This window comes from Mus caroli, unplaced genomic scaffold (genome assembly GCF_978045245.1).
Source record: "Mus caroli unplaced genomic scaffold, Mus_caroli_1 scaffold_9, whole genome shotgun sequence".
In the NCBI taxonomy this organism is placed as follows: Eukaryota; Metazoa; Chordata; class Mammalia; order Rodentia; family Muridae; genus Mus; species Mus caroli.
In genome coordinates this window covers 113,670,728-113,695,005 of record NW_028227264.1, presented here as the reverse complement: position 1 = coordinate 113,695,005, position 24,278 = coordinate 113,670,728, and positions in this window count along the sequence as shown.

Sequence of the window (24,278 nt, the reverse complement as noted above, 5' to 3'; positions counted from 1 at the left end):
AAAGTATCTGCGTTTGAATCAGTCAGCAAGATATGATCCATACAATGGTCAATTATGGGTTGATAAAACTGTGAATTAGTTCCAATGGTTCTTGTATAAAATATTGACATAAGGTTGGACTATCCTTTGTGGACTTTGTGGACTATTCTTTGTGGAAGAATGTTCCAATGAGTTCCTTTTACTGGACAAATATTATTATAGGTATTAAAAAAGCAAATCTTTCTTTATCATACACTTGCAAAGAGATTGTGAAAAAACACTATTAAATCAATTATAATATGCCATACCTTATATAACAAAGAAGTCAATGGGATTCCAGACTGTAAAGAGCCCGTTGGCTGAAAGATTTTATTAATTGCTTTTAAATATGGCAATATCCTCTATTTTCCAGATTTCTTTTTAATGACAAATATAGAAGAATTCCAAGGGCTCTTAGACTCTTTTATAACTTGAATCACCAGCTGCTCTTAGACTAGAATAGTACCTGCAATTTTTTGTTATAGGCTATTGTTCTACCCAAACAGTCCTGCCTACCTGTAGGGCTTTTGATTTTCTGCCAGCAGTGGTTTTCCCATATAAAATTGGAAAGTCAGCCTCTGCTGTATCCTGCTTATGGACAGATTAGACACTCTGTGATTGTCTCTTGATGATTTTTTCATTACCTTCATCAGGGACAAATTCTGTTTTATGGCTTGTCCCTGAAGTTAGAGGAATTCTAATCTGTGGTTCCCATTGTTTCAATAGACCCCTTCCCCATAAAGTCATGGCTATATCAGCTACTTATGGCTTTAATTTACCTATTTGATCACTTGGCTTTATACATTTAAACCATTTTACACTTTGTTTTTATCTGTGATAGAATTCCACACCCAAGAAATTGAGTATTTATCTCCTAAAGAGGCTACATATTTATAGATGCTTTTGGCCTATTAATATCACTAGAAGTTTGTCAAAATATTTGAGTTTTGTTGTTGTTTGTTTGTTCATTTTGTTTATCTATTGAAGCTGCTCTGATTTTGGCAACTGGGTTATTAATGTCTATGCTCTAAGCAATGTTATAAAATTGTTATGTGGATGAGTTTCTTTGCTGTCAACCTAAAATGGCTGATTTGAATCTGATATTAGGACCTATGAGAGACCTTCTTGGGCATGTCCTGACAAGGGGTTGCCCTGTTTATCTATTATTGATCAACATCCACTAGTCCATTGCTGGCCTTTGCCTGATCTTCTTCATATTCCAGAATGCTCAGGCCTCCTTTCAGAATAACTTTGGTTCTACACATAGTTCCTTTTGAATTGACCTTGTGTACCATAGTTAAGACATTTGATAGTTTGTATTTTCTCAAAATCTTTATATATCACTTCTCCTATTAAAGTTATATCACATGAGTGAGTACCAATATCAGCTGTATTTCTAATCCTTTCATCTATTGGTGCTGATCTTGCCTTTAGGGGCCTAATTGCCTTTTTAAATTAAGCATTTGAATTTTTAAAACCCAAAGATTCTATCAGTGCTTTCCAAGCCTCTGGATCTGATACTGTTCTCTTTACAAATGCAGCCAATCTTTTTTGACCTTACATAATCTTAGTAAATGATTCGATTTTTTATTCCTGTTTCTTCAAAATTGTCCAAAGTACTTAAAGCTTCCTTGTAGTATAAGGTCAAAGTAACCAAATCATATTCAATTTGCATCTGTACCCCATCATATGGACATCTACCTAGCAACCAATCTTAGAAAATATTGATACCCATTCCTCTTCTCTTTTCTATTCCCTTAGCTTCTTCTTTCCACCATGATTACACTGTAATTGAAGACTGGGTTCTACAATGGCTTTTGTTATCTGTTTCCAGTTTTGGAGGGGATTATTCTATTTCGAATCACCCAAGAATTTATTATCAGCATCATATATGAATAAATTCAGTGAATATACACCACATACTCTTTAAATTTTTTCAAATATGTCACATGCATGGAGTGCCATCCAATTTCTTCATAACCTTGATGTAGCCACTGTCTGTTGAAACTTGTCATACAGTGACCAGATAAGCAAAGGATGGTTTTCTAACAACCTTTGGCTGACTTCTTTTTTAGGTTTTTTTTTTTTTTTTTTTTTTTTATATGGTTAGCTCTGCTCTTGATTTCTCTGCCTCTATCCGAGTATCTTTTTGTTTTTAAGTTTTTATAATATTTCTTCTAAAGTTTGTCCTCAGTTATCATCTTTATCCTTTTCTTGTATCTCTTAAGCCATTTGCTATAAGAAGGCATAAAAAGCTTTTATGGCTATTAAGACTAAAGTTAGAAATGCTAACATGAGAAGAGTCTTAATCAATTTCAATTTTGTGTCAATTTCAATTACTTATCCCCTTATCTTTGCTCTCTTTTTAAAGCATTATATATCTATTTTACAGCATTATATATGCTAAAAACACACTAATTTACTGTTTTGTTCTTACATGTCTTATTCTTTTGAAGATTATTTAGTTATCTCTTTAAGGACTTTATTTTATTAATGTCAAATCATTTACACCTTTCTATGATGTTTTATACTCATACTCTTTCTTTCTTTAGAATTTTATAATAAATCCAAACACTTTTACCTGATCAGAAGATTATCTTTTCTCAAAATTCTGGTTCTCTCTTCGGATCTGGCTTCTGCTATTCAGCTCAAACATCCTGCTGTTTAGCTCACACCTCCTGGTGTGGTGCAGCTGCCCCCATGGTGACACATCTGGCTTATCTGAGACCCTTGCTTTCTCACCCAGGGCACAAAAGTCTCATCTTTTAATGTCTTGCCAGTATTAGGCAGATCAAATCTTTATTGGTCAATCAGAAGATGATGGAGGACAATGCTTTACAAAATATTGAGTCAGGAAATGCTTCATAGTAATGATAATGCAATATCAAGTCTGGACTGCAACCAGTTCCCTGGGGCACAGAAGTCAGCATTCAAATACACATTGCACAAAACATCCCCTCAACACAATTCTATCTCAACTAAAACATTGTAGAAAGAAAATAATGTGTCATTTCTCATACATTGGAAATATAGGAGCATCTGCTGGTTGGTGGTAGGGTGTACCTTCAATCCCAGCACTTGAATGGCAGAGGCAGGTGTATCTCTGAATTCAAGGACAGTTTGTCTACAAAGCTAGTTCTAGGACAGTCAGAGAAATCCTGTCTCAAAAAACAAAACAAAACAAAATAAAAAACAAACAAAACCAACCAACCAACCAACAAACAAAAAACAAATCAAACAAACCAACCAAACAAAAATCTCCAAACACATAACAATAGCAACAAAATAAAGGAGTACTTAATAAAGAAAAGAAATAGGATAGTAAGATATCCCTAGAAGATCAGAGTCTAGGATAGTCATTTCATAGCTCTTTTGGCATATCTGTCTCTGACAATGTTGCCTGCCTTTGGATCCCTTTCCCCTAACTGGGTTGCCTTGTCTGCCTCAATAGAAGAAGATGCACCTTTTCCTTAGTGCAACCTGATATGCTAGATTGCTTGGTATCCATGGGAGGCCTCCCCTTTTTTCAGGAGAGGGGGAGGTGGCATGGATGGGGAAGGGGGAGGTGAAGTGAGACAGAAAATCTGGGGTGAGAGGAGGAAGGGGGAAGCTATGACCAGGTTTAAAGTAAATGAATATCTCAACAGATAAATAACTCAGTAAGTCAATAAGTCAATAAGTCAATAACTCAATAAATAAATAAATAAATAAATAGATGATAGATAGATAGATAGAAAGATAGATAGATAGATAGATAAATAAAATCTTTTTAAAAAGAAGTGTAGCAGAGATCCAGAAAGTATATATGATAGCAAAACAGGAGAACCCTTAGGTCCAAAACAGCCATCAAGGGCTAACCCTCACATGGGAAACAAGTGACACAGGGTGAGATGACCGCCACTCCTCAACAAGGGTCAGTTGATGAAACTCCCTGCTGAGCATGCTCTCTCTGGATTGCTTTTTCACAGTCAATCTGAGAAACAGCATTTTGTGTAAGAATGGATGGGCTGGTCATTTTAATCACTGCCAGTGCAAGGATTTTGTAATATTTACATTTTAATGTTCTGCCTAAATTGCAGCCCAAATTAACCCTTATAGTCCTAGTAGGAGAAAAGAAATTAGTACTTAGAGATGATGGGAAATAGAAGATTCAGACAGTTGTCGATTACATTACAAAACATATAACCTTTATAAAGAAATGTTTCAATCAGAGAAAATATAGATGTGGTCATTAGAAATAAGAAAGATTTGTTTAAATACATCTATTTCCATAAAAGCTTTATCTTCTAGATTATTTTACTTCACTGATCTTGTTGACTATACAAAAAGAACGAGCAAGAGAGCAATACAGAATGATTTCTATAGGTAGTTTTCAGCCATTCCTACAGAGACTATTCTTCTTCCTCTTCCTAGCCTTTGTATTACAAATTTTTTCATCATTAGAACTGCAAAGTATGCTGGGTGGTGGTGTTGCACGCCTTTAATCCCTGTATTCAGAAGACAGAGGCAGGCAGATCTTTGTGTGTTTGAGTCTAGCCAGTATGCAGAGTGAATTCCCAGACAGTCAGGGCTACACAGAGAAACCCAGTAATGAAATAAATGAAGTAAAATAAAATAAAACAAATATAAAAATAAAATGCAAAACCAGTGAATGTCTTTTTTATTGTTCACACAGTTTCAATGAGAGTGACCAGTGTGATCAGTACCACTCATGTACACGATTCTACTTCCTGTACACACCATCAGTGGGACAGACATTAGATTCAATGCCATTGCTTCACCACAAGAATATTTTAAAGAAGTACTATACCTTAAATAAATTTTAGCTAAGTCACTTCTGCTTTTGTAATGGTTTGACTTTGGAAAGTTCCACAGAAACTTTCCTCACACAAAACGTTAGTGAACAGTTTTGTGATATCTTCAAATGTCTAATGAATGTTTAACTTTATTCAATTTTTCTCCCTATCTTTATATTAGAAAACTCACCTCCTCTACATTACTAATATATTTACCATTAAATTTGGGAAATTTTTGCTTTTGATATTTTTCTAGAAGTTTTTCTATATAACATTTCAGAATATGACCATATTTTTGTCATTCGATAAATTTGTATCTCTTTTCTACTGATAGCTCTATTGATATTATTTACACCAAGATAATATATGACTTGAATAATAATAATAATAACTGTGAGTAGTCAATAGATATTATATTCTCTAGAATGCTTCTATAATATGAGTATCCATTCATCTGCTAGGTGATTAGGCAGTGTTTCTGTTTTGAAGACACAAACAATATTATACTATGTTCCTTTGGTTACCTTTAAAAACATAGCTAATTATTTTTTCTATCAGTTTTGATAAGGTGACCAATTAGGGTTTTGTTTTTTTTTTTAATTTTGTGGTATCATTATAAAATCAGGACATTTTTGATGTGCTCAAATCCACTGCAGTTACAATCCTTAATGATGTTCCAATTTTCAAATTTTGATGATTGGGGCTTGTGTAATTGATTCCTGAGTACTTTGATTATCTTCAGTAACTTCCTAGCTTGTTAGTTTGAAAAAGCTTTTATACAGTGTCCCAGATATCAGAGGAGCCATTTCTCTCTCTCTTTTTAAATTTATTAATCATTTTATTTGTTTACATTTCAAATGCTATCCTCCTTCCTGGTCTCCCCTCCAGGAACTTCCCAGCCTACCCCCCCCCCCCCGCCTTTGCCTCGAAGAGGGTGCTCCCCCACTAACCACCCACTCCTGCCGCACCCCTCTAATGTTCTTCTCTGGAGCATCAAGCCTCCACAGGATCAAGTGCCTCCCCTCTCATCGATGCCAGATAAGGCAGTCCTCTGCTTCATATATAGCAGGAGCCATGAACCAGGCCATGTATACACTTTGATTGGTGGTTTAGTCCCAGGGAGCTCTGAGAGCTCTGGTTAGTTGATACTGTTGTTCTTCCAATGGGGTTGCAATCCCCTTCAGCTCCTTTAACCCTTCTCCTAACTCTTCCATTGGTGTTCCCAGGCCAAGACAACTGTTGGCTCTGAGTATCTGCAACTGTCTTAGTCAGGTGCTGGAAGAGCTTCTGAGAGGACAGCCGTACCAAGCCCGAGGAGCTATTTTCAAGAAATCCTCTGTTTTCTTATACGAGACAATAGTGCTTGCAGAAAGAAGACTCATTCATTGTTTAGAAGACTGTTAACTGAGCTGAACTAAACTTTCAAAGGTGAAATACTTACTTAGGGGAATGAAGACAATAGTGTAGAAGAACGAAATGTTCCTTGCTTGTACTTCTAAAGCAGGAAGCATGTTGAACTGATCCATTGATAAAGTTTTCTTTATGGTGGGAACAGATCCTTGAAGTTCAAATAGAAAGCTGTAAAACCCTAGCTAAGATCCAGACCAGCATTCTGTTATTTAAAAGAAAAAGATAGATAATATGTGAGGAGTTTAAGAAAATACTCTGGTCTTTTTTGATGGGAATATAAATTAGTATATCTATTGTAGAAAATAGTATGTAAGTTACTCATAAAAGGAAAAATAGTTACAACAATAGATCCAGCAATAGAAAGTGTGTTTCAAAGACATAGTTGTGTGCCTAAGCCATTGCAGCGTTAATCCCAAAGGCTGCAAAAAACAAGGTATATATAAAAATCCTTGTCCTAAAAAGGAGAAAGCCATCATTGCTGATATTAATTAAACTGAAGGACATTCTAATGACTATAAAAAAACAGAGCACAAATTTTGAGTAATATCTGAGCAGTTAAGAGCATGTACTAGTTACCCAGAGTACTTGAGTTAAGTTACCAGTACCCACATCAGTGGCATACAACTCCCTGTAATTCCAGCCCTTAGAGCATTTAACACCTCCATCATTTATACCGCCTGTACATATGCACATGGACCCATAATTAAAATTAATAAATATAAATCCTTCAAAGAGAAACAAGTCATGCATTGAGAGGTGATGATTGCATGATCTCACTTAGATAAAGACTAGAGGAAGTAAAAGCCATAGAAGTATGAAGCAGAAATGACAATTATCAATCACAGTAGGAAAAGAGTTTCTGATCAGACTGCAGACTTTCAGCTGGAAAGATGGAATAAGCTATAGAGAATGGTTAGACCGAATGGTAGCTGTAATGAATAATAGTGAGTAAATTACTTCAAATAATGAAAACAATTATCGGAAGATATTTTCACAAAAATTACCAGGCATCCTTGTCAAGTGTTCATTTATTGATTGGTCTGCCTTAATACTATGAATTGTAAATTTACCAAAATATTACAATGTTCCATATACGTATATGGAATTATTATTTGTCAATTAACGATGAAATAAAATGAGTTTCTAGATCCATATGGAATCCATGGGAATGCAAGATCGTTTTTTTTGTTGTTGTTGTTCTTTTGTTTTGTTTTGTTTTTTTAAATTTTTTATTAGGTATTTTCCTCATTTGCATTTCCAATGCTATCCCAAAAGTCCTCCCCTACCCACCCACTCCCCCTTTTTCGCCCTGGTGTTCCGCTGTACTGGGGCATATAAAGTTTTCATGTCCAATGGGCCTCTCTGTCCAGTGATTGCCGACTAGGCCATCTTTTGATGCATATGCAGCTAGAGACAAGAGCTCCGGGTACTGGTTAGTTCATATTGTTGTTCCACCTATAGAGTTGCAGTTCCCTTTAGCTCCTTGGGTAGTTTCTCTAGCTCCTCCATTGGGGGCCCTGTGATCCATCCAATAGCTGACTGTGAGCATCCACTTCTGTTTGCTAGGCCCCAGCATAGTCTCACAAGAGACAGCTATCCTTAGCAACCTTAGCTTTGTAAACTATCGTATAGTAGATCTTTTTGATTTTTATCACAATTAAATTATTTTTAACCCATGTAAAAGAGATGCTACATGGTTTCAAGAATCATTTCACTGTCTGCTAGTTTTCTGCATTCATCTCCTATGGATACTAAACCAAATAAAAATAGTAGAGTTCTTAGAAATTATTACATAGATTTTGAATGTTCTCAAATTACAAAGTGTAGATTAAAATTTTACAAATTTCTTGGGGAAGTCAAGTTCATAACAAATTGGCAGAACTAAATTCATTTCTCTGGGGGATTTATTTCCTATCCTTCACATCCTGTAGATGCAGGCTGCACTGCTTGGCAAATGATATTCTTCTTCCATGCTGAAAGCCAGCAATATGATTTTATTTTGACCCTTTGGTTCTTAAAATGCTTCCTCAACACAGCTTGGAGATATCTGCCAATTTTTTTCAGCACAGTAAGATAGGATTATTTCTTGAGTTTATGTTTGTGTCAGAAAGTATGTTTTATGCAAGAGCTCTTAACACTGTCACTAAGGAGTGAGGTTCTCTCCAGCAAAAGAGCCATCCAACGACATTTTTCATTTCTCAGGAGATCAAACACTAGTGGTGTGAGACAATAAATATGTTTCACCGAATTTTAAAAACATGCTTTGTTCAGATGACTTGAAGTCATTATTTTCATGTATTTTTTATTATGAAATTTGTTCCTTGGTACTTTCTAGCAGGTATGCAGTGTGTGTGGTTACTCTTACCGAACCTCTGTGTTCCTACTATCTAGAACAACAGGTTTTCTCTGTAAGTCTCTGTTCCTTATCCATGTATTGTTTTTGGCTTCTACTTAAGAGTTCAAGGCAAACTGAACCTCTTTCAGCTGTTCTATCTAAGTTGCCTGCTGACAGGCTCAGTCTTGTTCAAGTGGTGAAACCAAGTATAGTTACATTGAGGTCATGATTGGAACGTTTATACAATGTCTATAATGTTTAGAAAATGGCATTTCTAAGTTGTTCTTCTTATCTTTAGTTCTTATACTGGGTACTTCAATTTTGAGGATTCATGATTAGAACTAGATATCTTCTTTTTCTACCATCTGATTACCAATGTGACATCTGTAAAACTACATTTAACAGGTAAGACTTATATTGAGATTCTGGGTACCAAGGCATGAGGATAAATCATCTACCCATCTATCTATCTATCTATCTATCTATCTATCTATCTATCTATCTATCTATCTATCTATCTATTCATCTATTCACTTATTTCATTTTCAGGGACCTTTTACTAATATAAATGACAATTATAAAAATAGTCTCCTGTTTTCAAATTCAAGTGTGGGATTCTGTTACTTTTACAGGTATTTCTTTTCTGCTTTGTGCTATGTATTCTATTTTTTTCTACTGGCAATCTATAGATACATATTTTTGTTAGCCTAAAGGTGTATAACCTATGATTTTGTTATTATGTGATCTATAATACATGTTAATGTATGTTTATAGTTTTCTCATATTGCGAGATAAAGAACAACAAGCTATATTCATTACAGTAATATTTCAGTGAGCCTTGCATTTTGATACTACTTCGTCACAGTATATCAGTCTCAGTGTCATGTTCTGGTGTAAATACATGATTTTCTGGCTACCAGATTACCTGAGTATGAGTAGATCCCACTTGATAAAGATTTACTGGGCTAATACACATTGCACTTTAATGTAGCACACAGATTTGTTTTAGTTTCATTTATGATATATTTTGTTCTAGTTTGGAAAATGTTTTGGGTTAGACTCTTACATGTAAGATTAGTAACCTAAAAGTTAAACCCACACATATTTCAGTTACTTCCTCTCATTTTATTCTCCATAAGGTGGTGACCTTATCTATAAATTTCTTCTGTGGTCCAACTCTGACGAGTATTCATGGATAATGGCTCTAAACCTGGAAATACTGATTTGTAATTTTCCAATAATGTACAGAAAGTTGGTAATTTGTGCTCAATTATCTATACATTCAGGTTTGCTGGAGCCAAGAGCTACTCTGTTTAAGTGTAAATGACTATGTATAAATATGTGTATAAATGTATGTCAATAATCATTTTGTTTTCCTAAGACACAGTCTCAGAATATAATGATTATTGGCTTGGTTCTCTGTATAAACTAAGCCACTGTATTCCAAGAGCTGGAATGGTGTACATGTTTCAGTTTGTATCCTGATCACAAAATGTTACTTACTAAACAAGAAATAATCTCATTTTTTTTCCTAGATGACTCTGATATTGTCTCTAAAACACAATGTTTTATGATGTAATTTAAAGTAAATGTCCAGACAGTCTTTTATGCCAAGTACACTTTTGTTGACAAATTAATAAACAATATTACAGGTATTTGAACAAATACTGAGTTTTTATTAAAGAAAGGGCCAACATTAAATAAATTTGACACAATCTTAGAAAAGTAAGACAGCTAAAAATCTACCTGACATTATCTTTCTCTTTAGAAGCAATCTCATTGATCAGTAATTTTGAACAAATAACACTCAAATTTTATGCTGAGAAAATTGTACTATATATTGTCTATAAATGACTTAACATCCTCAGGAAACAAGGAATCTTGTGGCATGAGATACTAACACTGAAAAATGTTAGCATTCTATTTTATTTGTTTAAAAAAAAAACAATTCCAATTAAGTCTCAATCTCTAGCTTTATAGAAATTTTGAAACATCTACATTTTATTTTAACTCTTCTAAACATAACAAGGAGTTAAGTGTCATGGTGCTTCATTTTTGTGGCAACTGTTTTAATGTACTGACCTAGAATTTGTTTAAATATATTTACTGACAGTTTTACCCACAAAGACTGATGTCTGAATCTGCATGATGCATTCTGTTCTCCCTTCTGGCAGTATGTTAAATGTATTGGTTTGAACTGATTGAAATCCTAAACTGCAAATTTTAGTGAGACTCACTAGAGCTTTCTATATTATTCAGTTTAGCTAGTTGAATTAAATATTACATGAGTCCATATGTTGTTTTTCTAAATTATATATCCCAGCCAGACTGCCATCAGTACCTTAAATATTACACTCTTGCTCATAATTTTAAGCTGTATAAAAATATGTCTCTACAAGGACACACTTCCCAAATCAGCCTGTACTCTCCCATGTTTCCTTCCTTGTTTATTTGAGGATTGTTAAATTTACCAAGGATTATTGTTGACCACTATGATTGGAGTATATTTGCTTCATTGAAAAATTGTAAACTCTTGTTTTCTTATCACCACATGAGAGTTGTGCCTACAACCTCAAAGAACAGTGGTTCTCTCATTGTGGCTTTAGATTTTGTATAGTCCTACTGGTATAAAGAACATGGTAATAGAAGCAACACAGATTAGGGAAAAGAAATGGGAACAAATAGGGTGGCGAGTGTTTATATGGTCAATATATGTATATTTATATGAAAATATATTGAAGAAACCAATCAAGTTTGAATTAGTTTCATTTCTGTTGCTGTGATAAAATTTCCTTGACAAAAAGAAACTCAGGAGAGAGAGGATTCATTTTAGCATTCAGTTTATGTTACCACCCATAATTATATCGAAGTAAAGGCAGGAACTTGAAGCTAAGTCACATTGTATCATCCAAGGCATAAAGTTGAAGGAAATAAATCCATGCATGCTTGTTATTCTGCTTTTTCTACTGATATAATTCATGCTAAACCAAACCAAAACAAGAAGCAAAATCCCTGAGAATGGTGACACTAGTATTTAAGTTAAATCTTAAACCATTAGGACAATGAAGACGACCTTCCATAGACATGCCCACAAGAGAACTTGAGCTTCACAATTCTTCACATCCCAGAGAATTCTAATTTGCTGACAATTAGACCTAATCATTAAAGCTCTATATAATGAATAAACACCAATTAAAAAAGTCAATGAGACCAAACACTGGTTAGTTGAAAAAAATCAATAAAACTAACAAATCTGTAATGAGTAAGACAAGACAGAAAAGAAAAAAAAAACTCGCTGAAAATCACAAATGAAAGTGAAATATTATCAATACTTTCTATAATATGATAGGATAGCTATAAGAGAGTATTATGGGTATGATGGACAATTATATGACAAAATGCATAATTTAGAGCAAATGAATAAATTTCCAGAAACAGAACTTATGAAAAATAAGAAACAAAATAATGTGAATAGGCCTATAACTAAAAAGATTGATCAGAAATCAAAAGTATCTCAACAAAAGAGAGTCCTGGATGTGAAAGACTCCAGTTAGAGAATAACAAACATGCAACCTCTTCAACCTTGTTCAAGGAAATAAAGAGCAAGAGAGCATATTACTTACACATCCATTTTTGTGCAAGCCAGACCAGACAGAATTATCACAAGGAAGGAAAACTGAAAATATCCTTCACCAAGAGCAATGGAGAAATTGCCAACATAATACTGAGGCAAGCTCAGGCGCCTGATGCCTATGGACAATGACAATATATGGTAGGATATAATAACCTGTAAGGTGTAAGAATTTATATCTTCACAATGAGCAAGAGCACTCTTCTTGGACTCCTGGCCTACTTACCAAGAAGAAAATAATTCTTGGTACAGGAAACCTAGTCAAATACCCAGAACAGTGAAGTCATGGAACTTCTTGGAGAATCTATTAAGCTCACATTACTAAACCAGGATAATCCTTAACTACATTCTAAATACTTAATTATCATGTCCACAGACGAATGTAGCTTCCACTCCTCAAGAAAGAACCTTCTTGTTGCCACAGATTGAGACCATTACAGTAAGTCACAACTAGTCAAACTGCAGAGAACTGATTGTGGAGTTCTAATCCCCAGAAGTTACATCTACAACAAAGGTTCTGTGTCTAAGAAAATATTGTGAAAGCCACAGTACCAGGAATTCTGCCATGAGATTTATCTCCTGGGGATGATAGGAAGCCTCACTCATGATACCTCAAGAATATTGGTGCTCAAACAAGACCTGGAGAAGTAGAACTATAATTGTGTGTGTGTGTGTGTGTGTGTGTGTGTGTGTGTGTGTGATAATTTTAATAGGAGAAAATATCATGATTTTGAGAGAAATACATGGAGGTATAGGAAGTATTGGAGTGTGAAGATAGGAGGGAATAATGGAAATATATTGTAACTTAAGACATAATACAAATGTTTTGTGTTATGATCCAGTGGGACTTAGACTTGGAATATTAGGAAATGTCCACATATAAAATAACTATCCATCAAATTAAACAACATGTAAATATAATGAAGAGTTACCCCAGATGATGGAGATTTCATTTGATATTTAATTCAACATAATAAAGTTTGTACATAAAATCATTCACTAACATCACATTCAGTAGGAGGGCTGCAATTTTTCCTTTATGATCAGAAAGAAGAAATGATTTCAGTTTACTTGTATTTATTAAAACTTTATCTCTGGCCTATAATTTTGTATGCTTTAAACAAGAGTCTATAAACTGCTAAATGTGTTTTCCATATTTGTTGGATGGAATTATATATATTTTAATAATAATAATAATAATATATTTTGAATTTGTTGTGTTATACGTAATAAATTCTTTTTTATTTATACCTACTATAAAATTTTATTTTTATATACAGTCTAGGTAAAGGCATTTTCTCCTCTCCATGTAATGTTCATTATGTTGGGTTTTTTTTTTCAGCATTGACATAGTGGTTATAAGTTACCTTAGTTTATTCTTGTATTGAATATGTTTATTTATCCATCTATTTTAATATATTTTATGCCTTAGGACATAAATACAGGCATGCATGTCCACACATTACCATATGGTATCATCCTGTTTGGGATCTCTGTGAAAGCAGTGTGAGTCTACCAACTAGCCAAAAAGAAATGTGTATTAAGCCGGGCATTAGTGGTACATGCTTTTAATCCCAGCACTTGGGAGACAGAGGCAGGTGGATTTCTGAGTTTAAGGCCAACCTGGTCTACAGAGTGAGTTCCGGGACAGACAGGACTAAACAGAGAAACCTTGCCTAGAAAAACCAGAGAGAGAGAGAGAGAGAGAGAGAGAGAGAGAGAGAGACAGAGACAGAGACAGAGACAGAGACAGAGACAGAGAGACAGAGATAGAGAGACAGAGACAGAGACAGAGAGATGTATTGAATCTCAGTTCTGCCCTATTGTCCTGTGGATTTAATGAGGGCATGTTCCCCACCAAACCCTCAGGGACTCATGGGGCTCTCTGTGGCTGGATTTGACCCAATTCTGCATATAGCTTTGTGACTGTGACCCCCAGTCTTCTATATATCCATTCTGGTTCCTGTTTTATATAAACAGAAGCAAAATAAAACCACCAATGAAGCCCATTCACACTGTCACCTACAAGACAGATGTGTACTTGAGCCCTGCATTGGACATGCTCAGAGAGGAGGATATACTCTCCCAGAACCAGAAACAGGGGCATATCAGGGGTATAGACGGTTACTGACTCCTTCTCCAAACTGATGTGCTTTTCTGCTGCCTGGTGTTTATATTGAAATGGCATAGTTTCTCAGACGAAGCATTTCAATGGACATGACAGATGCTGAGACCTGGAGAAGAGAAGGCATACCATGGCTGGTCCTAAGTGTTTCATGAGTGCTTCTTGGTGATCTGTTGAGAAGCATAGAAAGCACACAGCATCCTCCTCATGTTTGAGCATGCGAAACTACAATGGAGGATTTGCTTGACAGCATTATCCATTTAAGCTGTAAGCCATACCCAGAGAGTCCATGTACTATGTGTGCTGAGTGACCGGAAGGCGTTGCTGAAAACCACAGATCTTTAAAGGTCTGGACAGCTGGTGACAGGCAACTAGAGAAGAATGTAATCTTTTCTAAATCACTGATGCTTTTATGACATAAAACTGTCTTTTTTTTGTGAAGTGCTCATTTTAAGACCTTGAAAGATACCACTTTGACTTATAACCTCAAAGTAGAAAAAAAATGGAATGAGGAGGGAAAGAAGGGAGGATGTTATGATTTTTTTTTTCACACCACATTTTCCTGAAGTGTTGGCACCTAAGTAGCCACACTGCTTTGACCATTCCCAAAGACAACCATTTGTTGAGGGAAGCAAACATTTAGCCGGTTTGCAAAACTATTCTTCCAAGGAATATATCAAAAAATAAAGCCCATGTTAAGGCTTGTTGAGCATCTCACAGTCACACCTCTGACCCATAATTGTTTCTGTCTGAAAGAATTACAGGGATGGAAATGAAGAGGAGCCTGAGGAAAAGAAGGTCCAGCAACAGGCCCAAAGTGGGAGGTCCCAGGGCCTGACACTACTACTGAGCCCATGGAGCACTCACAAAAAGGGATCTATCAGGACTGCCCTCCAAAAGACCCAAAAACAGCTGAAAGAGTCAGATGCATATATTTGCACCTAAGCAATGGACAGAAGCAGCTGACCCCTGTTGTTGAATTAGGGAAGGCTGAAAGAAGCTGAGAAAGGCGATTGTGTAGGAGTTCCAGCAGTCTTAATTAATCTGAACTCCAGAGATCTCTCAAACACTGGACCACCAAATAGGCAGCATACACCAGATGATATGAGGCCCCCAACACACATACAGTAGAGGACTTCCAGGACTGTGTTCATTCAGAGATGATTCACGTAACCCTCAAGAGACTGGAGGCCCAAGGGATGTTTAGTGGTCAGGTGGGGTGGGAGTTTGGGGGCATCCACGGGGAGACAGGGTGGGGTAGGTAGGAGGTGTGGTATGTGGAGCAGTCAGGGGATGGATGAGAGGCGGGGAATGGAATAGGGAGTGTAAAAAATGAGTTACAAATGAAATTAAATTTAAAAAGAAAAAGAAATATAGTGATAATGTTCCCTAGGGCAGCTGTTTGAACAAGAGCGATCCCCACGGTTGTTTGAATACTTGGTCCCCAGTTAGTGACATTGTTTGAAAAGCATTTTGAGGTGTAGCCTTGTTGGAAGAGGTATGCAACTGGGCATGACTTTTGATGATTCAAAAAGCCACACCCGGCTTAATGTCTCTTCTCAGTGTCTGCTGCATAAAGTTTACGATGTAAAACACTCCATCACTGCTCCAGCTCCTCTTACTCCCAGCGTGATGGCACAGACTATACTACTATATAGAACTATAAGCCCCAAGTTAAATAGTTTCTTTTATAAACGTTATCGTGGTCATTGTACTGGATAGTTTTATGTTACCTTGATACAAGTTAGAGTCATCAGAGAAGGAGCCTTCACTGAGGACCAAGCTATACATCTGCTACATATGTGTGGGGAGGCCTAGGTCCCACCAGTGTATGTTTTCCAGTTGGTGGTTCATCTCAGACAGCCACAAGGGTTCAGGTGAGTTGATTCTGTTGGTCTTCCTGTGGAGTTCCCATTCCCATAGGGACTGCAAACCTTCCTCTTCATCTTCCCTGAGAATTCCCAAGATCCATCCACTGTTTGGCTGTGAGTGTCTGCATCTGTGTGAGTCAATTGGTAGGCAGAGCCTCTCAGAAGACAGTCATTATAGACTTCTGTCAACACGCCTAGCATATCATTAATAGTGTCAAGAATTGTGTATGGGATGGGTTTCAAGTTGGGCCTGTTATTGGTTCGTGGTTCATTCAGTCTCAGCTGCATCCCAAATCCCTGCCTTTCTTGTCTACAGGGAAAGTTTTGGGTCGAAATTTTTTGGTAGGTTGGTATTCCTATCCCTAGACGAGGATTCTTTCTTAAAATACTTGAAGCTCTTGTAATACAGATCTTTCACTTGCTTAGAGTTATAGCAAGGTACTTTATATTATTCGCGGTTACTGTAATGAGTGTTATTTCCTTAATTTTGGTCTCAGCCAGTTTATCATTTGGATAAAGGAGGGCAACTTATTTCTTTGAGTTACCTTTGTCTCTGTCCACTTTGCTGAAGCTGTTCATCAGCTGTAGGAGTTTTCTGGTAGAATTTTGGCATCCTTTATATATACTATCATATCATCAGCAAATATTGATACTTTCACTTCCTTTCCAATTTGTATTCACTTGATCTACTTTAGTTTTCTTATTGCTGTGGGTAAAACTTAACATGCTATATTGAATAGATAGGGAGAGAGTGGGAAGCCTTGTCTTGCCCCTGATTTTAGTGGGATTGCTTTAAATTTCTCTCCATTTAGCTTAATGGTGGCTATTGGTTTGCTGTATATTGTTTTGATTATGTTTAGTTACTTGCCTTGTATCCCTGATCTCTCTAATACTTTGGATTTGTTTTGAAATATCTTGTTTTCTCTATCTACGTGATCAAGCATTTTTCTGAGTATAGTAGTCTAGGTTGAGATCTGAATATTTTTCGAACTTTCAAGACATCTGTCCAGGCCCTTCTAGCTTTTATCGTCTCTGTTGAGAAGTCAGGTGGAATTCTGTTAGGTTGTCTTTGTATATTATCTACTATTTTCCCCTGCTGCTTTTAACTTTCTGTCTTCTTTAGAATTTATATTTTGATTATTGTTTTCTGGTAGGATTTTCTTTTCTGGTCCAGTCTAATTGGTGTTCTATAAGCTTCTTATATGTTTATAGGTATCTCTTTTTTTAAGTTGCAAAAGTGTCTTCTATGATTCTGTTGAAAATATTTTCTGAGCTCTGGAGCTGGGACTCCTCCTCTTCCTATTATTCTTAGGGCAGGTCTTTTTTTATGGTATCCCAGATTTCCTGGATGTTTTGTATTGGGAATTCTTTAGATTTAATGTTTTCTTTGACTGATATATCAATTTTTAAATTTTATCTCCTACACCTGAGATTCTCTCTTCCAACTCCTGTATTCTGTTGGTGATACTTGCATCTGTTGTTTCAGTTCTCTTCCCTAGGTTTTTCCATCTCCAGGACTCCCTCCATTTGTTTTCTTTATTACTTCTATTCCACTTTAAGGGACTGCAAAGTTTTATTTATTTACTTCGCCTGTTCAATTGTATGTTTCCTGTATATCTTTAAGATATTTATTCATTTCCTCTTTAAGGGCCTCTACCTGTTTGACTGTATTTTCCTGTATTTCTTTAAGGGATTTATTCAGCTGTTCTTGAAAGGCCTCTATCATCTTTAGAAGATTGGATTTAAGGTCATTTTCTTGTGTTTCATTTGTGTTAGGATATCCAGGGCTTGGTGTAGAAGGACAGCTGTACTTTGAAGGTGTCATGTTGCTCTGGCTTTGTCAGTTGTGTTCTTGTGAGGACCTTTAGCCATCTGCATAGCTTTGGTTCCTGGATGTTCCTGTTGTAGTAGGTATTGGGAGGGCAGTTAACCTTGATGGCCTTGGTCTCGAAGGCTCCTGATGGGTATCCATGGGTTGTATGGCTCTACGTCTGCAGCTCTATATAGTTCTGGATCCAAGGGTCTGTGTGGTTTAGGATCTGAAGAACTGATGACGGTGGCCAGAGAGATCAGGGCAGAATGGAAGTTCCCCTGGGATATCAGGCTGTGTAAGGCAGTTAGGCTTGCTATAGAGGAGTCACAAGCAGGACAGATGGGGTTGGGGGGAGTTTATCTGTATGTTTCAGACTCAGCATATGTGATGAAGGTAGGCAGAGAGGTGGCAGGAGCATGGAGGTCTGGTGGGATAGCAGACTGCTCAGAACAGCTTGACTTGGTCTAAAACACTCTGCAAACAGGGAAAGTGAGTGGAGGAAGGGGGCTTGACTGTATGTTTCATGATCCACAGTTCTGGTGACGGTGGGAGGAGAGGTGGGTAGAGAATAGAGGTCCCCCTGGGGTAGCAGAGTGCTCAGGAGAGCTGGGCTTGCTCCTGAGGCTTAAAAGTAAATTTTGTTGAATAAGAAGAGATGTCAACTTTTGGGATGCCTAACAATAAAAATTTCCTAAAAATCATTGAACTCAACCTTTGAAAAGTACCCATATTAAAAGTCAACATTATCACAAGAAATTGAAAGTACTGCCTAGCTTTATCTTAAATATGAATATGTTAAATATTGACATGTACTTTAAACTAAAATATATTTAATATTAGTTTCCTTTCATCATTAACCTAAAAACTAAATTACTGTACCAGGTTAATTGTATGTCGGTATAATTAGCATGTTCTGTTCCAACATAGTATTTAGCACAATATGTTTTCAATAAAAAATTATTAATATGAAAGAAATTATATTTGATAACATCTGCACTAAAACTATCTGAGAATTAAGGAGTCTGTGAACATTTTACAATTGTGTTGAAGTGTTTCTCTACTTTAAAAAATCTGAATTCTCTGTACTTACTATGTAAAAATATATGGCATTTTATAGTAAATTTATACATTATATTTTCATATATATTTCCCCTATCAAAATATTATTTGTCCATGCACTTGCAGAGCACATGGTACAATATATGTTTTCTTTTCTCACAAAGTTTAAAATGAAACCATTGGATAGACTGCTTCTTTTTTTGTTTTGTTTTGGGTTTTTTTTGTTGTTGTTGTTTTTTCGAGACAGGTTTTCTCTGTATAGCCCTGGCTGTCCTGGAGCTCACTTTGTAGACCAGGCTGGCCTCGAACTCAGAAATCCGCCTGCCTCTGCCTCCCGAGTGCTGGGATTAAAGGCTTGCACCACCACGCCCGGCTAGACTGCTTCTTATTTTCCTGTCATAAAACAGTCTGTATCACATTTCCTAATATTACCACACATGTGAAATGCTGAATTTTCTGTTTATTTTTAATTTAAAATGCCTTTTAAAGTTGTTCTTTTTAAAGACATGTAGCCTACTATTAATAGGCAAGCATGAAATAAAGAAACTAGAATTTATTTTATAAATGCTGTGAGTTAGTCTTGAGGGCGTGTTGTTGATTTCCTGTTTTATTTAGAAATTACGGACTCCTCTGTCAGCAGATCAGTAAAGCAGAATACAGGGAATTCTATTTTCTTTTTCTCTTTTCCATTTGGCTACGACTTTCCCAGATAAGAATCAGCAAAGAGAAAAATGAGCATGGTGTCCACATGTCTGTGTATCTTGATTACCATTTGAACAAATTAATGTTGCATTAGTCAAAACAGATTACATATTTCAAATTTGACAAATTCTAGAGAGATAATTGGCTTATTGATTGGGAATTTCTTTCCTCCCAAGAGAATTTTGAAGACTCAGTGGCTTATTATTAAAGCTGGGTTTAGTAAAGACGTGCTAATAGTGATTTCACAGACGCTGTGTCAGAGTGAAACAGACAATCTGTACGTAACTTTATGCTGATGATACAGTGGGAAATGTGTTTGCTTAGACAACCATCTATTGTGCATTTATGTGCAGTTCTACAGTGGGTAGCTAAATTGTCATGGCTGTGTCCTTAAAAAGCCATATGCTATCAAGAACAGTCAAGCACACTTCTGCCCCTAGATGCTTCTTAAAGAGGTGAGTTGGTTTGGTTTGTCATTTATTGGATAGGACACTGGTTATCTTGAGTGAGTTATTCTTTTCTGTATACATGTTTCATTAACATATTAGAAATGTATAATGGTCAATATTTTAAACTTAAAAGTAATGGGAGAATGAAACACCAGCTTATTCTAAAGCCTCGAGACAGGTAAAAGAATGTCGTTCTGTCCTTTGGCTTTAAGGTTATTTTCTAGAAAAGGAAAGTAGAATTTTCAGGTATTTCGTGAATCTAAGGTTTTATGATTTTTTTAAACTACCTGTATATTTCTGCAAGAATATAATTTTTAAGTTCAGTTCTCTAGGGGGTCACATTATCATTATGCAACACCCCTCTTTTTAGAGATTGTTTTGAGAAATAATTTAAGAGTAGTGAGAAATGTATAACCATTGAGAATTTGATCAGATTTTATCCATATACTCACAATATCCCACAAGTGTAGACTACCTGCAAAGCACATGTCTGTGTCATCTTGGAGACCTGATCTTGTGGTAGATTCTAGGTACTGAGGTTGTCTCTTGGTAAGAATCAGAATTCAAATAGAAAAACAAAAACTTCTTTTAGCATCAGCAGGTATTCCAGGAAAAACCCACTGGGTTGGGTATGCAGTCTGTATTTTCCTCTGCAACTATGTAGAACCCCTTTTGCCTGTGGGTACATTTACCAAAGGAAGACCTTTCTCCTTGGTATTCCCCTGCAGTAGGTTCCACAGTTACCTGAGTTCCTGATACTGGGTTTTCACAAGAAAACTAGCAAGTTAGTATCTTCTTGGAATCTACCTCATTACTGAAGAACATGCAGTGTCTTCCATTTAAGTAGCTTTTAAGATATTGTAGTTTTCTATCTTTTGTTTTCTTTGTCTGATTACTGTCTCCAATTTCCTTTCAGAATGGAATTTTTCTTTAATTGCATTATGTATTTAAATTCTTAATGATATGTTTGTTTAGAAGAGTTATTATTTTCCATTCTGATTTGTATTTGATAATAATATTTTCCTTAAAAGAGGGTTACCTTTTCAATGTGTTGATGATTGAGTAAAATATTTTGTCTCTCTTTTATGCATAAAATTTGGCCAATAAATTAAAGTATTAAATATTTTATTTGGACCTTCAAGTTTCTTTTTCATGTCTCTTCCCAAAAGGGAACAAGGATATTTTCATTCAGTTTATTGGGAAGGAAAATAAAGTAGGTAAAGAAAAAACAAAATGCACACAACTTTAGAAATAGAAATTTTACTCTGGTATCTTGTTATAAAGATCTAAGTTCTTTAGCGTTCTTTTGTTTTCAGCTCTAGTACCTGTGAACACATGTACTGATCACAATACTTAAAGAAGCCTGGAATGGGTATTAAATGTCCAATAGAAGCTAAAGTTAATAAGGCTGTGCGGATCAAGTCTTGTTCTCACTTGCCTGTCAAAAATGAGGTCAGTGAGCAAGGATAAATCATGTGTGTTCATAGAGGCACAAAACTGAAAGCCACAGGCAGAAGAAAGAGCTGAACCAGAAGATAAATTCATTATTGTTATCCTATGGAGGACTTTTAGTAATATGGAATAGTAGATCTTTTCCCATTTATTAGAGAATCTCGATGCTAAAAATACTCTTTCTTAGTCAGTCCATAATATTCATATCTTTGTGTCTGTTAAAAAAATAGATTCCTGTAATGTGAATGAATGCACGTTTATAATGATCACAATGTGATTTTCTGCTATTATGGGTACTTTTAGAATGGGGACTGGTTAAATATGGTCATATAGAAATGAATATTTCTATTCATTGGTTGAGTTTTAGTACAAAACTCTTTAAGTAACTCACTGCCAGAATATGGATGATATTTTTTGGCTGAAAAAAATATGGCAATAATAGAAGGCATTTCAACTGGGTAAGAATTTAACAACCAATTTTCTTGATGTCTCTGATGATAATGTTCATAAGTTCCAAGTTCATTTTCATGGTATAATACTGTTATTGGAATTAGCATAAATTTGAAATGATGGGTAATTCATGTCTATTAGACAAAAGTCATCTCCTAGTTGGGAAATTCTTGTCGCTGTTGGGTAACTCACAGGTTTTAAATTAAATTTTCTGATTTGCATTAGAGTTAAGGCTGTAAATAGTTTTCTGGAAAATATAATTGAGCTGGTACTGAGTTTGTAGATCAGACTATCCCATTAAAATATGGAGATTCTATTAATAGTTGAACTATGATTGCAGAAATACAAAGGGAACACACAAGACAAGCAACAAATATATCTGTGATGTACACAGTATTGCAGAGTTCTTCAAAAGACTCACCAGAAAATCACAGAGGAAATTGAATTGAGTCATAATATAATTAATGTTTTTTCTTACAACCATATTTCTCCATGCACTATCGATGTAATTGGGTGAGAGAAAAATACAAAGAGAAACAAGAACTTTTATATTGATCAAAGACAAATCATCTTAGCACTCGACTTATCGAATATAGAAGAGCCTCCAAATTTTATTTGTCAGTTACAGAGAAAATGAATAAGTCACTTGATCTGTTTAAGAGGCTTTTGATCATATGAATAAAATGTTTAAGTTATTGATGCCCTTGTATTTAACAGGAACATTTTAATCTACTAACATGTTAATGATGGCTATTGCAGATTGAGATATGAAAGCTCTTGTACAATTGAGTCCATAGGAATATATTTTCATGTTGTGTCTCTCCATGAAAATTTCACAATTACACTCTTCCAACATACTTTCCAGTAGATGATATGCAGTTTTTATCCTTCGCCACTTTCTCTGTTATTGTGTCATCAGTTTCCATTAACTTTGTAACTGTGTGCAAATGATTCTCAAGTCAGGATCTCTACATGGTGCCTGTTTTCAAACCTGTATTTATTCAAGTTAATTCATATAAATATACCCTGGAGTGCTAGAATAGTAACTTCTGCTACAAGTGGGGGGAAATTCCTTTCCTTCACTCCAAATCCTTCGCTTATTCTTGTGGTTTTTTCTCCCAGTTTATCTACTTCAATGCTCTTCATCATGTATTTGCCATATAAGACTTCCCACCCAGGGATCCATCCTATAATCAGCCACCAAACCCAGACACTATTGCATATGCCAGCAAGATTTTGCTGAAGGGACCCTGATATAGCTGTCTCGTATGAGACTATGCCAGTGCCTGGCAAATACAGAAATGGATGCTCACAGTTATCTATAGGATAGAACACAGGGCCCCCAATGGAGAAGCTAGAGAAAGCACCCAAGGAGCTGAAGGGATCTGCAACCCTATAGGTGGAACAACAATATGAACTAACCAGCAGCCCCAGAGCTCGTGTCTCTAGCTGCATATGTAGAAGATGGCCTAGTTAGCTGTCATTGGGAAGAGAGACCCCTTGGTCTTGCAAACTTTATATGTCCCAGTACAGGGGAACACTAGGGCCAAGAAGTGGGAGTGGGTGGATAGGGGAGCAGGACAGGGGGAGGGTATAGGGAACTTTCGGGATAGCATTTGAAATGTAAATAAAGAAAATATCTAATAAAAAAAAGAATAAAAGAAAAAGACTTCCTAGTTGAGTCTTTTTATTAACCATTTTTATGGTCTCTTTACCTGATTCTTATTGTCACCAATTAGTGCCTTTATTATACATTTTTCTATCTATCTATCTATCTATCTATCTATCTATCTATCTATCTATCTATCTATCTATTTTCTATCTATCTAAATGAAAAAAACAAAGTAGATAACATCATGTCATAGTATTCTGGAAAGAATATCCCTCTCTCTGCCTTTGCCTTGGAATCCAATTAGAGTTATCCAATGAAATCTCAAAAAAAAAAAAAACTTATATCTTATACTATCTGTCTAGCATTCTTCAAACCACTATTCTATCCATTGCTATCCAAGCTGACTCAGTGAGAAGTGTTCAGTAACTAGCTATAGGGAGGCTTATTTTTCATAAATATCTATACTCAAGGACTACTAAACTATAGTTTCTAAATGTGTAATAATTAACATATCATGAAGGTTTCCCAATATTTATGTGTAAGTTCCCAAAATAA